At 40.2% G+C, this 16,292-nt stretch overlaps 1 long non-coding RNA gene across 1 annotated transcript; it reads right to left on the bottom strand.

The window, feature by feature from the left end:
- Nucleotides 1-2,877: 2,877 nt before the first annotated feature.
- On the bottom strand, nt 2,878-4,335 carry LOC121109758. Its single transcript, XR_005857297.2, has 2 exons — nt 3,653-4,335; nt 2,878-3,477 (listed from the first exon to the last, which is right to left on the bottom strand). It is a non-coding gene; the product is annotated as an uncharacterized LOC121109758 (long non-coding RNA).
- Nucleotides 4,336-16,292: the final 11,957 nt, after the last annotated feature.

The following is a 16,292-nucleotide window of genomic DNA, read 5'->3' on the forward strand; positions in this document are numbered from 1 at the left end:
TCTAGACCAGGCTGCTCACAGCCACCCTGGCAACCTGTTCCAGTGTCTCACCACCCTCACAGTACAGAATTTCTTTCTAATATCTAGTCTAAACCTACCTCTTTCAGTTTAAAACCATTTCCCCTGGTCCTGTTGCTACATGCCCTTATAAAAAGTCCCTCCCCATCTTTCCTGTAGGCCCCTTCAGGTAATGCTTCCTCCCCCACCATTCTGAGAGGATACAGCATTTAGACACATTTGTAAATCCCTCTGCAAACATTTATCAGCAATGAAACACCTGCAAAACTCAGCAAGCAATGACCAAATCAATGGCTCTTTAAAATTAGAAATATATTTGTAACATTGGCCAGGCTTTATAACACAACTTAAATTCATATTTAAATCTAAGAAGCTTCTGGAAAATCTGGCACTGCTTGTAAATTGGGATTTATTGTACTTTCTTTTTGTGTGTGTGTCTCGGTATTGAATTCAGTCACCTTTATATGTTCTTTCCGTGGATATAAATCTCTGCTCCCTTCTAAACCCAAAAAGATGGGTAAGCTTCAAAAAGTTCAGGGGTCCCTCTTAGACTGACAACAGCATTTTTTGAAAACCTTACAGTATGTTTTTGTTCTGAGAAATCATCCTGATGAGCAGAAAACACGGATAGATTTGGAAAACCAAACTGATATTTAAAGCACAGAACAGTTAGCAAGCGACAGTAAGCTTTTGCTGCTTTTCCCATATTGCCCAGCACTGTGTTGCTGTTATCTGTGCAATTTCTGTGATTGTGGCAGCTGCTATGAGTCCTGGCTGTGTTCTTCAAAGCAGGAAAACACATGCAGTGCCTGAGATAGAAATAGATATAAGTTAAGCAGCGTTTTTGGATTTGCTGTGCTACATCAAAATTAACTCTCACGAGAAACGTATCCAAAGCAAATCAAAGTAACTTAACTAGAGTGCTAATGACCCTGAAATCACTGCTTTAAATATCAGAGGAGCTTCTGGGTATATTTTCAAGTGACAGATCTGACTGCAGAACTAAAAATGCAGAATGTTTTGCAGATTATATCTTCAAGAACATTTGAGAGAAAGAAAGCAAAAGGAAAAAGGCATATGATGGAGTCACTTTTTGATTAAGGAACTGTAGTCAAGATGTCTCCACGTGCCAGTGATATCTGAGGTTCAGTTGTAGTCAACTCAGATCCAAACAATACCACAAGCAGAGCCAGCAGTGATTCAGTTTGTTCAAGAGTTGGCATTGAGGCCACTCAGTTTCATACACACAGATATGTGATGGTAGTAGAAATGCACCAACGTATCTGAGATGCCACACTGAGTCTGTAGGCATGACACCACCTGGGGTTGGAAGAAGAAGGCCAGGTGAGACACCCCAGGACAGCAAGTGGCATTTGATACTGATATTTAAGCAAATCATTCCCGACTTTCCAAGGATTGTTCACCCTATACATCTTGCACACATTAATCAGAGAGCAGAGACCCACGCCCTACCAAAAGGGAGCTGGAGGTCTGGCAGATGTCCTAAAGCTTTTCAATTAGTTCAGGATACCTTTGTTTAGGTAAACATATTCGGTCAGCCCTGACTATGATACTGTAAGAGGGCTCTTCATTTTTGCTTGAATAAGTTCTACTACTCTGCTCACTGATGTTACATCTCATTGATGTATTATGCCGAAAATGAGTTGGAATGGCTGATGGATTTCAGTGGAACACTATTTCTGTCAAGTGGAAGCTCACTGTGAGCTGAATGGTTTCCAGGCTCTGACTGCTAATGATGAGCATTTTTCACCAACTTAATTCACTAGATGGGGAATAAGGACCAAAAACACAAAAGAAGCTGCAGCTTAAAGAATTCCTTTTGTCTTTTTGTTGGAGCCGTCACATTTTCTGTCACTGTTTTTTCTCAATGAACTTTGATAATGGGGTGAATTTGGAACAATGTGAACACTCAAAGAGAGAGCACGAGCCCTGAGTGAGCAAAAGGGTGCAGCAGGGAAAGGAGCCTGAACCTGCAATTAAGGGCAGCACCTAACTTGCTGCCATCTCTTTCTGTTGGTTCCTGATTGACAGGTGAAAAGACCTTCCTGTAGACCATGATTACTTTGCTGAGAACAGTCTGATCTTTGTGAAAGAAATGACTTCACAGACAGCCCTCTTGCTTTGCAGGGACAAGAGCACAACAGCAAAAACGCTCAAAGAGGAGGAAAAATCCATCTATTTCCAACGTGTCATGTATCTATCTAATTGTTTCTGTCTCAGCTTTCAAGTGCCTGACTCCTGTTGTTCACAATCAACACAGGGAGGAAGGCACACAATGGGAGCAGAAGGGAAAAATACTGTCAAATCTTTTGAAATTCTAGTTTTGTGCCTATCATTCTTCATTTTTCAGCTTCTCCAGAGAAGTGTCTTTGTAAAGCAAAATTGAAGATGATCCTTGAGGCACCTAAATACCTTGAAAAGCCTGGTCTTTATGAAGACTAAGCCATTAGAGATAATCCACCCATAAAAACCTAAGAAACAGCACTTCCTTTCCCACCCTTGGAGTGCATTTCAACGCAGTGTATTTTTGTAGTGAACATTCGATTTTTGCAGTCTCACCACTTATGATGAAATTTAAAACCCTGTCTTCTGGACTCGGGTGGCTGGAAAAGAAACTCAGACTCAGTGTCAATACAGTGGAGCACACAGAACAAAATTAACACCTTGGCTCCTAACTCCTGCTTTATTAAGGAGACTAAGTGCTTTCTTGGAACTAAACTTAATTTTTAGGTGTAACCAATCCTGTTTGGCAATATGACTTTTTAAACTCAAAATTTAGAAGCTAAAATAAAAGCAAAAATAACAATAAGCAGTCATCATATAAGGGAAAAGAAAACGTAAAAATGTAACATTCTTATTTTATTTTTACATTCACATTTCTTATTTCCCAGAGCTGATGGATGACAGTGTTGTGAGAATTTAAGATAATGAGGCTCTGTTATAAAGCTGAATACTTATATGCCACAGTGCTATTACTATTCAAAATAATAACTTTGAAAGCCACAAGTGATGGAAATGACTGGGTGACATTTAAAAAACTCCAAGGTAAACAGATTTTTCACTTGGATCCGTTAACTTTCTCAGTTTAAACTATATAGAGCTGTACTTCAACCTGACAAGCACAGCAGTAAACCAAGAACTGGGCTCTAAAACAGAAAGGAAACTGAAAAAGTGCAGCTTTCATCTGGGACCTGTACTCTGAGCAAAAGCAAATGTTGCAAAGGCTCAATGTGCTGAAAAAAACAACAGGTCATAAACATTTCACATCAAACATTCTTCTCTTCCACTTCCCCAAATCTTGGGAAATTGTTGACATTTTCTGTGCATGCTGCAGTCTCCACGTATCCAACAACATTTAATAATGCATCCTCTTCTTTATCCACCAGTTAATGCTAATGAAGTACTTTAGACATCAAGAGTCTGATGTTTCCTTTACAGCTGGGGAGAGAAACAGGAACAAGCAATTGGTCACATCTGGTTTGGAGTACAGCTCCTTGAGGTGGAGCAAGTCAGCATATCAACTCTCTGTTTCTAGATGGGTGAGATACAACTTTTTCCTCCTACAACCCCCCACCACTCACCCAACTACTGGCCACACATTCATGCCTCTTACCTTGCACCATCCTTGCCTTCATCAGATTCCTCTACTAGCTAGATAACACACACAAAAAAAAAAAGTCAGAAAATTAAACAGGAATGGAAGAGGTGATCATTACTGTGCCTTGTTAGGGAGTTAGGTAATCTCAGCAGAGAACTGAAAGAAGCAGCAAGGATGGAGATGACCAACTGGTTGACATGTGAACAAAGGAGCTGGGTTAGAGGTGCACAACCACAGTAGTGAGAGTCAGGCAAGTCTATAGCTGCAAGATCCAAGGTCATGCCAGGAAGCTATCTCAGCAAGCTAGTGTCTGGGTCAACATTTTATATGGTCAGACACATGCCTACAGTGTTGGCTGGGGTCCCAGATAAAATTGGGATCTTGTGGATAAAGATGGAATTATAACATGAAAAGGGTTTTGGTTTTTTTCTTTTTTTTCTGGTATTTCCTGACTTCCAGAAGTTTGATGTTCCATCCAGTCACATGAGCACAGCAATACGGTCACGAGCTAAATGCTTGTTACAAGGCTCAACTTAGTGTTCTCATCGTTCATTGCGGGTGCTTTTAAAAATTGCCATTGTACTGAAATAGAATATTTTTGCAGACTAATGAGATATAGAGTTCTAGCAGTTCCTATTAAATCTTCAGAAGTGAATTCTAAGGAAAGAAAAAAAAAAAAAGAGTAGACCAAATGGAAAAATGACAGAGAGAAAAGGAGAAAGAGCAATTTGGAATTCAACCAGAATGTTTAAATTACCATTGAATGGATGATAATTTAAAAGAAAAGCCAAGCAATCAATAAGAGTCACGAATAAACAGAAAGGAACATTTCACGTCATCAGAAAAGCAGTGCGATGGTGGTGCTGTGTTGTATGTATGTTTTCACACACTGAATATAAGAATGTGCTGAACAAGCCCTGTTCTCTTGAAGCTGGTGTGATTTGCACCCCTAATTCTGAGGAAGGATCAGTCCTGGTGCTGGCAGAGCAGTGGGATGAACTAAGGTCCCTGGTATGTCAGCCCCACCTGTTGGACTGACCATCAACGAGAGTTGCCAAAGCCTTACCAGAAGGGTGACTAATCCATTCTGGAAGCATCAGAGAATTTTCCAGGCTGTGCTGTTTTTTAGATGCAGAATGAGAGTTGGTACTGTATACATTTTTGAGTTGAGGTCAAGCTTAGTGGAGACCCTAATAAGGAGGTACATAGAACATCACATCAACTGAATTTTGGATCTGACTTTTTCCCATGCATTTAGAGTAAAGCAACCACCTACTGCTTTTTCTGTCATCCTTTCATGCAGTGTCGTGTCAGGCCAAAGAATGGGAAGATGTCCAGAACAATCAACAAATATATCCAGAGAAGGAGTGAGGTACCCAGCAGGGAACATGCTATGTAAGTGGCCACTGCAACCTGATGAGCAATCTGTGGAGAACAAGAAGAAATGGGCAGTGTGCCTTTCCTAGTCAGTATGTGGTCTGTCTGAGGTACCAAGGCCTAAAAGAACATAGAAGTGCAACTGAAAGACCTTTGCTGAACTACTGAGAGAGAGGAGCTGGTGTCCAGAGGCTTCACTTCAGGGAGGGGATATGAAGACCCAAAGGTCACTACCTTGGAGTGATGGACAGCAAGGAACTGATGTTCTCCTTCTACACTTCGTACATTCAGTGAAATAATATTAATTTTCTTGGTTTTCCTTATTTCTTTAATTTATCCTCTTCGAGTAGCTTTAGACAAACAGCTTCCTTCAGGAATACGACCCCAAGACACTCTTGGAAGAATGTTATCATAATGATTCTGAGCTGGATGGTGTGCTAAACATACAGGCACTGAATGGAATACCACTTTAGGTCCCAGAGAGCACTTTTCCCAGTTCTGCCTCTGCTGAAAAGTCAAGATGTGCTCTCATTGAAGTTCTGCAGACTCACTGTTCCTCTGGTCCCTTTTAATAGCTCCTCTTGAGGGGTTATCAACATAACCTTGAGGTATGCAGGCAAAGACAGAAAATAATACAACACTGAGACATGATGAGGGGCAGAAAATATTTGACAAGTACACAGGAAACGAGACAGCTTCCTCATCTGGATTTGACAGGCACTAGCCAGCTGACATCTAACCAATCCCACTCTTTTTAATGGAGTCACTTAAATAACATGAAGACCTTAATAATCAGATAAATGATGGTATCACGGGCTGTTAGAGAAGACTTGCTCTTCTCTTGATATTTCCAGTATTTTTGTGCCCACATGTATCTATGCACTTGGCTTGTCAATATAACACATGTTCAGGGAAAACTGTCAAACACAGGCCATGAATAATCTAGGGGGAAGTAAAATAGACATAGATAAAAATCAGTGTACATTCTTGCAATTAAACTCATCTTTCCTTACTTATTTTAGAGTTGCATTCCTGCTCTCATCTCTCACAATTCACATAAACTCCAGAAAACTCTTGGATTTGTACTTCTTCTCTATCTTAGACTTTCCAAAATGTGACTTCCTGCAGATTGTTTTGTCACACCATGATTTATTCACTCCATGCTGGCTTTAGATATGTTTTCTCTATTATCAACCATTTTGCCGCTATTGTGTACTGGGTTACAAAGTGTCAGCTAAGCCCTAAGAAACAGATTGTGTGCATCTTCCTCATCTGTTGCAAGCATAAAGCAAGGTCCATTATATTTAAATATACTTAAAATATTCTGTGATTGGACTGCATACACTAAAACTTGAGAGAACATGCCAGCAACTTGCTTCTCATGAGATAATGTACAACTTGTGGAGGTTTCTCAATCATATATAAAGCTTGTGAACATACATTATTTGTTCTTTGAAGGATATGAAGCTGGGAGGGAAACACTCAGCTGGTAAAAGACTAGTCTAAGAGTCGGAGGATGTAGTCCTTGCTATTGCTTCATCAATCACAGCTTATAAAGTTTGTTGGGTCTCTTAATACTCTTACCCTTGACCACTTTCACCCATAAAATGAAGACAGTGATATTCATTCATGCATTGTTGCAAAATATTGGAAGACCTTTCAAATTAAATAGTTGGGTTACTGTCTCAGTGAGACGACAAATACAGCTGTCTTCTCCTAGCCCAGAAAAGAATATATGGTGCTTACACATCGACTAGCAAATAAAACAGGACCCAAACATAGGCACAGAGATGATTTTGTGATCTTATGGAAATCCCTTGTTCAAAAGTTATCAGGAGCCAGGGGCAATTCCCAAAGGGCAGCTTGGATGTGGCCTTTTTCTTTGTAAGATGGAGACGAGGGAAAGTTTCTGTGTGAACATGAATCATCCTGTGTTACTTGGCCTCAGGGACAGAAAATAGGGCCTGACATGTTTTAATTTACTGCATAATGAAGTGGCAAAGGGAAGGAGAGTGGGTCATGCATGAGAACTGAATTCCATGGCCTTATGTTACAATGATGGTGTGATTGCACACTGCTGTGTTTCACTGACCTGTGACAGCAGCTTGTGTCTACATTCCTCCTTCTGCACTTTGTCCATCCCATGTCTTGACTGTCTCAGAGAAGAAAAGCTGGGCATTTAGCAGCAGAGTCTAGGAGCCTCCTGCTTCTATAGACGTCCCAGTAACACCCGTGCTCTGCTTTCCTACCAGAATGGCTTGTGGAGGTGCACAGAAGTCACTCTGAACCTGTGTGTTGTTTCCCAGTCCCATTTTGACTCTTCTTCCTCTCATCCCCTGGACTCCCAAATCTCCACACATCACCCTACTCCCCACTTACATATATATATATAAAATGTTTTCCAGATAGGTTGTTCTCTGCTTTAGATGCAAACACCCTCCAATGCACACTTTCTTGTCTCATCCTCTCTTGTAGGGCTTCCTGCTATTATAGAAATGCACACACGGAGGTGTAGGGTGATATTTGGGAATGACTTTCTCCTTCCTTCCTCTTGGGAAGATACAATGCCTCTTTCCAGGCAGCAGCAGCAACTGACAGAGATAAAAACTATCTTTCCCCATCCAGGACCCTTTCTTCCTCCCATCTTCTTCTTCCTTACTGCAGCTTCTGGTATATTCCTAGATTTTTAGCTTCCAGCAAGAATAAACGCTGCATCCATCCAGTCAGAGTGGATATGGAGTCAATTCAAAAGGGTTCTCCAGTTTCTATTTATAAATCAGGCAGGGTATTATTATTATTATTATTCCTGGGGTTGAAAAAACAGAAGAAAGTATGCTCTATTTGTACAGCTCTGCTGTCCTGGAACATTTTGGGTTTCGTTCACAAATCCACTCACAACCAGCAGACCAAGCCTCCTGTGGCTGCAGCAGAAAGAAGAGGCAAGCTCAATTAGAAGTCAAGTCATGATACATTTTCTGTTGCCGTTGGCTAGCAGTCTTGGATGGGAGAGCCAGCCAGCCTCAGTGCCAAGAGGAAATCTGACACAGATGACAGTCTGACTTCCAGTACCTAGAAAAAAGGGGCCAGCCAGCACTGTGTGTGCGTGTGCTTTTTCTCAAGAACCTTTACACACTTAAAGTGTGGAATCCAAGCCCTACTGCGTTCTCACTTCTGTGTGTAGGAACAAAACAGAGCACTATCTCCTGCTGCTGGCAGGGCTCAAGGAGAAACACTTCAGACACTCTGCTGTAACCAGGATCCCCTTGTACACCTGCCCAGTCTGCCTTTTTATTTTTTTATTTTTTAAATTTTTTATTTTTTTGCATGAAGTGACCTGAGAAGAACTCGCCTGGTGATGCTATTTTCCCCCTCTCTGAGCGCGTGGCAGATTTACAGTGGCTCGAGTTAGACTGGGACACGGTGTCTGGCGACTGTTCCCAGCTGCGCCATGTTCCTAAACACATGTCTGTAGCTGGATGCTGTATTCCAGGAGCTGTCTGACGTGTCCAAAGTTATTTTCTGTCATCAAAGGTTATCTGCTTTCAAAACTCCTTCAAGGCTCAGAGCCCAGGGTCCAAGCCCCAGAATATGGGGCCAAGTTTCGATCCTTGTCCTGCCCAGGTAACCCCAAACCTGGTGCAAAGGCAAATTCATTGAATAAAGATCAACTTGTTGGCAGTAAAGAGGAAAATGTTTGACTTGAAGTATTTCTTTATTATTTTACTTAGATGCCTATGGCTCCCATTCAGAATTCTGATGCCAGATGTAATACCAATATATAAATAGAGCACTTATAAAACTTTATATGTACATTTATATGGATGTATGTACATATGTAGAGCTAGCATAAACAGATCCAAAGATAGCTAGATATACCTCCTACACTCATAATGTTCTTTCCTGGTAGCTTAACATAGAAAAGGCTGAAATGAATGGGAAGGGTGAGGGTTTTTTCTGTCTTTGAGATAAATCATATTGGAATATTTTTGTTTGGCTGATCTGATGTGAGGTGCTTTGTTTCCAATCAGTTCAGTAGTATTGTCCTATTGAGGCACTCATTTATGGGAGCTGTAGTTCAAAATCTCATCAGTCTTGTGGAATGAATAGCCTGAAAGACATTAATCACCATGTACTTACTGTAAGGCATGCATACTTTTCACAGAGTTTTACTTGGTACATGACAAGAGATATAATCTTACCATACAGCTTTCCTCCTACAAAGGGAAAAAGATTCAAACCACTTTGGAGGCTATAAGACACCACATCACAGAAATACAGCTTAATGATGAAACAGCCTACAACAAAGGCTCATTTCAGCAAGTTCGACTAGAACATTCTAATCAGAGGAAAGCTAAAATATTACTCTTCAGTTTAATCCTTGAGACAAAACTGTCCTATATTTTTCATTGAAATTTCTAATAGTGTCTGTGACATGAAAAAAAAAAAAAAAGAAGAAAAAAGAAAACTCAGTTTCTTCTCTTAATAATGGCTCAAAGCAAATAGTGAATGGAAATTTCCAAATCTCAATTTGAGGATTCACTAAATGAGAATAGTTCTTTCATGTAAAATAATTCATGTACTTGAATGGCTTCAACACTGGGGATTCACACCCTTACCACCAAACAATGGAAGTATCATTTTTGTTGTCTGTTTCAACAGAAAAGATGGTGTCTCCCCGTGAAAAGATGATGACCGTCAAATACCATCAAGCACCCTGTGGAATGACTGCAAACCTTGCTATTAAAACTGGCAATTCAGTTGGAAGATTTGTTTTGTTTGTTTCCCCATGAAAGTTTTAGCCCAAACATAATTATCCTTTCTTATTATTTGTTTCTAAAACAGAAGGGAATTGGAAAGAAAACCATGCTGAAACTCAAGAGGAAACATAATCCCTTTTTGCTTTGTTATGCTCTTAGTACTCATTGATCACTTTTATCAGATACCCACTTATTTACAAGCTGGTGTCCTTAATATTGTGTAGAGTTTTATATGGAAGATTTCCAATAAACAAACGAATTAGGAGCTTAAACAGCCCAGAGAGAAGTGCTTGCCATTGGTAAAGAGGATCCTCCACTTCGAAGTATCCGAAAATGATAGAAAACAGAAGAAATGAATCCTGGAAAATGTCAGCTGTCCTCTTTGAAGAGCAGAGAGTTTTAGGAGCCTCTCTTAGATGAACGATAACAAGCAATTTGCAAATATTTGATCGGGAAGTAAAGTATTATTCTACTCTAGGATATTCATCCATTGTGATAAGAAATAACTTGGCAAAGAGGAGGCTCTGCCTTGCTATAAACATGTATGGTCAATTTTAGAGTGATTAGACTGTGGACATTGTGTAGTTACCTTAAACTAATTTCCTTGTTCTACTGAGTACTAGAGGTTGTAAAAGGTGAGGCAGTCTAATCATTTCCTAGAAATAGAATAGAGATTGAAAAATGTACTTAGCCACACAGCTCAAACAACAGGTGCATTAACGATTTGCAGACCAGCATCCAAAATGCAGCTGGATCTCCCTCTTGGTCTCCCTTAATCTGCAGGGAGATGGGACCCTAAAAGGCATTTGCAAGTGTTTGCAGGGAGCTGCAGCAAATTCAAGTTGATGTTAAAAGTAGATCACAGTTCATCAGCTTACAGACATGTCTGCCACTGTAGGTTTGGGTTTTTTTGTTTGTTTGGTTGGTTTTGTTTGTACTTGATTGTTTCTTTTTAATGATAGGCCTGTAATTTATTCCTCTTTGATGTACAAAGAGAGCTAGAGAGTTGTAAGCCCTGGTCATGGCCTTCTACAAGGTGTAGGGTCTCTGGAACATATAATGTGATCAAAAGGTGCTTGACTACATCTCAAAGGAAGGTAAGATGAAGGCAAATGAATGCAAGCAAACTAATGAAAAGAAAAAGAAAAGAAAAGAAAAGAAAAGAAAAAAAAAAAGACTTTTAGAGACTTTTACTGCCCATCTGAACTGGGGTGAAAATGCCTTCTTGACTTCAGATTGCTTATTGGCATGATGAGGAATGCGTAAGCAAATTCCATTCATCGGGTGACGGCAAGATGTTAACACTACTAAGTGCATTCCATGATTATCTGTAGCAGTTCTTGAATGCTTCAGGGGAGTTAAAACTGAAATCTTTCTTTAATCAAGAGCCTATATGAAGAGGAGGTGAATCCCCTTCTGACTCCTAAAGGGAACAAGTGGAATCCTGGGGCAATAAAATTAATATGACAGTCTATGTGACAAATAAATAAGGTTAACAAAAAGCAATGTGATCACTCTTCAAAGTCTACACCAAAACAGATGCTTAAGAACCTTTACCACAGATATCAAATAGCATTCATTCAGTGCCTTACACAGGCTTTTCACACTCCTTTTCTAAAACACTGTAGACAGCTTGCCCCTGTAAATCCCTACCACTTCACACTGCTAGTGGCTGGAAACCTAATTTCCAGTTTCACCCTTTCTGATGGTTTAACACAGGGGTCAGTCGGTCCAATGTCATCATTTCATCTGGGAATCACGAGTGTTTTCAAAACAGAACTCAACGATCTGGCTGTGGAGCTGAATCCTGATGTAGAAAGAAAGTACCTTCATCAGAATTCACTTTGCTACCAGGCACATGGGCATGTTGTCACGTCTCACACTGCTTTTTTGAGGGCTGCATGAATGTGATGGAGATCCACATGCTCCACTGAACAAACACTTGAAAAGGTCATTGCTTCTAGCACCACTCTGACCGCACACTTCTCATCAGTTTCAATTGAACACCAGCACTGATTAATTACACAGGGGAAGAGCCATGCACAAACTCTGCCCCAGCATGCATTACAAGTAGCTGAAATGAGGAGAAGAATAAACACAACTTGTCCTTCCTTGCTTGTTAGGTATGAGCTGGTCTGTGCCACATAGCACTTGGCTTCAACCACAGAAGCAAGGTCATCCTTGTTCCTATCACTATAAAGGTCAAGGAACCTTCTTGTAGGGAAATGGATGGCATTCATGCAAGTCTCCTGGGAATGAAGCAGTGTGCTTTCTGATCTGAGTCAAGGTGAATATCAGTAAGACACGCTGGAAGAACTGGGAAGTAAGAGGATAAAGAAAACCATAAGAGAACAGCTTTTGCAGTCCACTCCTCATTTTGCATTTGAATTACTGCAAAGTAATGCTTAGGCACCATTCTCTTGTGATGATATCTATATGTAGACATATGCATTTGGGTTTCCGAGCCTGGACATTAGTCTTGCGTGATGTATTTCTCATTTTCCAGCCTGCTTCCAAGCTGAAGTATTGTATACTGAAATTGCATCCAGCTCATCTATATGCAGTTGCTGTATAAGCATGTGTGACAGTCAAGAAGAGCTGCTGCTCAGGCTAGACCCTGTGCTCCATTTTAATAATACTCAGACTTCCTGCCCACACAATGAGGAGTTTCACTTGGGGGCCAGACCCATTTCCATGTCAGCAGCTGCTACAGCAATTGGACCTGTGGTTTCAGCACCTGAGTATGCCTGATTAGTAAGTGGTACATGGCCTTCTGCAAGCAAAATGGACTTTGGCAAGCAGAAAAACAGTCCATCATCCTTACACAAAGAAAAATTAAAAGCAAAACTTCAACTTGTTAAATTAATTCTTGTGGTTTGAAGTGCTAGGCCCATTACAGCCTAATCCAGAGAGTATTTGCTTTGCTTAAAAAAAAAAAAAAAAAAAAGTAATCATAAAACAAAGCAAATGAATCAGAAGAAAAACGATCAGTGGCTTCAGAGTCCTTTAGCCAGAATCTGGTTCATTACATACATCATTTCTTTTATGTCTAAAACACTTCACAATGCGTGTCATATAGGACTTGTAATTGACTGCAAATTTGCTAGCATCTGAGGTACTACTATTAAGCATTCTGGCTGGGAACACGGCAAGGATATTACAATCTGAGGACCAGTTCTGCTTGCAAATAACACTTATAACCAAATACTGTGTGTTCGTGTGCACCTACAAGACTGGGTCAACTGCATGGCCAACTTCTTGATATCCATTCTCCAATGAGTACTTTGTATCTTCTTCAAAGTCAGACTGAGCTACTGAGGTACACTGCTATTTCAGTTAGTCCTAGCATCTGAGATCTCCTTAATTATAATGCTGTTTTCTGAACCCTTCTAATTTGCCAAAATAAGGTGTTTGGACTCCAGAAATGGAGATGTGGATTTGCAAAGGTCAGCTACGAATGAACTACAGTCCTTTCTGTAGCAAGACGATGTCCTGATGCCTACAGTACAGAGATGCCTTAACAAATCATTCAGTGACATTTATCCAAGAGAACAACAATAAAAATAATTATTACTAATATTAATAATCATTAATCTAAATTAAGTCTGCTGTGCTTTGGCGGAATGAACTATGTTAGACAAAGAGCAACAATGCTTATTGGATTATGTGAAGTAGGAAAATAATTTAACACACATGTTCTGGGTTTCTGCCCTCTGGTCAGTGGTTTCTAGGACAGAGAAGGAACACGGAACACATTCTCAGAACTGACAGGGTAATGGTCTCCCAGTACCAGCTGTTCAATTTATTTAATGAACTGGGTGGCATAAATAATATCTTCAGGAAAGAGAAGAACAAATACGTCACCAGCTTGAGATCAATAGCAGCTGATGAAGTGACAGTGATTCTTCTAAAAAAGATGCTGGCATGGAAGCTTTCCAGGTATGGGTTTATGGTACAGGTTTGAAAATAGCTCAGTGGTGTAAAAGGACAAGAGGAGACTGAATTATAGTATTAGAGAAACCAATGTATGTGTTGGCTAGTCTAGAATTAAAGCAAATGAAGCCTAGGTAGACATAAATCTGTGAACTTTTTTTTTCTTTTTGAAAACTCCTTTATGCTGTAGTGATATTAATACTTAATAATACCTGGCTTTTCATCAGTAGAATTCAAACCGCTTGACAAGGTAGTTCATTCTCATTATCCCCTCTTTATACATGGGGACTTTGAAATAAAAGGATAAGAAGTCATTGCTCAGAAGGAGGAATGGAAAGACGACCACATATTCTGAGTCCACATTCCGTACACTCAGAATTTGCTGTTTGTGTAAAAGCAGAGATCAAATTTTGGGTGGCTCCAGAAATACATCTGAGGACAAGCTTTAGTTAATAACCAGTAATAGAAACAAGGCATGAAATTCTCTGACTCCACCCGTCAATCTGGCTTTCTCCTGACCCAGGAGACCAGCACAAGATGCAGTTCTCAATGCAGGATGTGAGCATTCCAAACAGCCACGCATCTGTACAAGATTGGCTCTCCCTCCACTGATTTCACAAGACAGAGGCAAACGAGATGTGCTTGACTCCTTAAATAACAACGGAAAAGTTGTGTCTTTTTTGTGAAGTTTCTCCCAGATACTTTTTGTTTTTGGAAGTGATGAAGCATAGTATATCAAGGACAAAACTTGTATTAATCTCCAAGTTCCCTGGGCATCCATGTTGCCTATCTGCTGACTCACCCCCTGATTCTGGCCTGGAGAGAATCAGTTGGCTTTCCTGGATGCCAACCTTAGGCAGAAGGAAGTTGATTTGCACTAAAGATGTCTTTCCATGCAGTGACGGTATAAGTGACTTCAGCCATTTGGAAGTGGGAATTATCCCTTCACTGTTGTATTGATATAATGCCTACAGATATGTGAGATGTTTTACTGTTTGAGTTTATAGATATACTTCAAGTTGAGTTGCTTGAATGACCGACCAACCATGCACCAAAGAGAATCATAGAATCACTCAGGTTGGAAAAGACCTTAAAAATCATCGAGTCCAATCACGACCTAACCACACTACCCTAACTCTAACAACAAGGATAAAGAAAAGTAATACAGAAGCCTTACATAAAATCCTCTCATTTTTTTTTTTTTTGTCTTAAGCACTTGAGCCAGAGATCTCTCTTAAGAGATGGCATCTAAAACTTGTAGTTTTAGGAATGCTCTGCACAGCCAGCATGGTAGGATCAACTCATCATAGTCAGGGCTTTCAGCAGGAGACACATTACTGTAATGAGTGTTCTATGAACTAGATTAATATCCTGCTTCCTCATACTCATTCCCCTTCATGCTTCATGAACTGTCTCTTCTTTCCTGCACTCCTTTCCAGTTTCAGCATGTAGAGAAGATTGCACTGCTATACAGAAGAGTTCAGAGCTTGGGAAGTTAAAGTCCATAAAAATTAATAGGCTTGAATATCTTCACCTGAAGGATGTGCTTGTATCCCAGAGACCCAGTTTTTGGGTGAGTACTCAAAGGACCACCAGAAGTTTGTAGTCATTCCAATTAGAACACTTCCTAGAACTTTTCATGACAAAAGTGTAATTTAAATGGAGAATCTAAATCTGTTAAGAACAGGGTTCTGCAATTCCTTAGATAGTTCAGATGTCTAGACCACCCTTGAAAACCTCTCTATTATCCTATGAATTAAGATAGTTATCATTTTGTGCTGGAGTTATTGCTGCTGAGTTATCTTGAGCTTGCTCCAAGTCTACTTACTTCAGCAGGTCCTCAGGAACACAGGAGCATCTTCCCAGCTTTTGTTGATGGCATGTAGGTGGGAGATAGACTTTCAGCTATCCCAGCCAAGGAAAATGGCAAGGACTGAGGAAAAATTCAGACTACAAATGGCAGAATTGAGGTGAGATCAAGGATGGGTGAGGAGATGGAGTTTGGAGCATACATGTAAACTTTGGCAACTAAAACCTATTTTAACCTCGTTAAAAGCTCTGTAGCTCAGTAGAATGGGAACCGACTATCTAAAAACATAAAAAGGTTTGCAGAAAGCCTGGCTTTTACTTTGAAATTTGTTTACAAAGTCCTCAGTATTATCAATGAGTTTTCTTATGACATCTGCTGACTTTGACGTTTGGGTTCATGAGAGCAAAGACTGTCATTAAAAGTGTTGGGCATGGACAATGCCTGCAAGTAATAAGTAATGGCTGTGCTACAGCTGCCAAGATCCTTTTGTACTAGAAAGTCCCGTGTAGATGTCTTGAGAACTGACTTTACCTCCCAGGGTTATTCATGTTTCTAGACAGCTCTGTTCAGAAGGAATGTGCACCCTGGCACAACATCAGCCCTTTGGCCTCCAGCAGGCAAATGGAAAAGATCAGGTTGTACTGGTATTCATAGCTGTACCACACACTTTGCAACGCTACATGGATACGGAAATGTTTGTACACAAATATATTTGCACCTATATGGCAGATTCCCCATTTTTTCAAAGACCACCTGAAAGAGATTAGGAACAGTTAAG

Source organism: Gallus gallus, chromosome 2, assembly GCF_016699485.2.
Source record: "Gallus gallus isolate bGalGal1 chromosome 2, bGalGal1.mat.broiler.GRCg7b, whole genome shotgun sequence".
NCBI classification, from domain to species: Eukaryota; Metazoa; Chordata; class Aves; order Galliformes; family Phasianidae; genus Gallus; species Gallus gallus.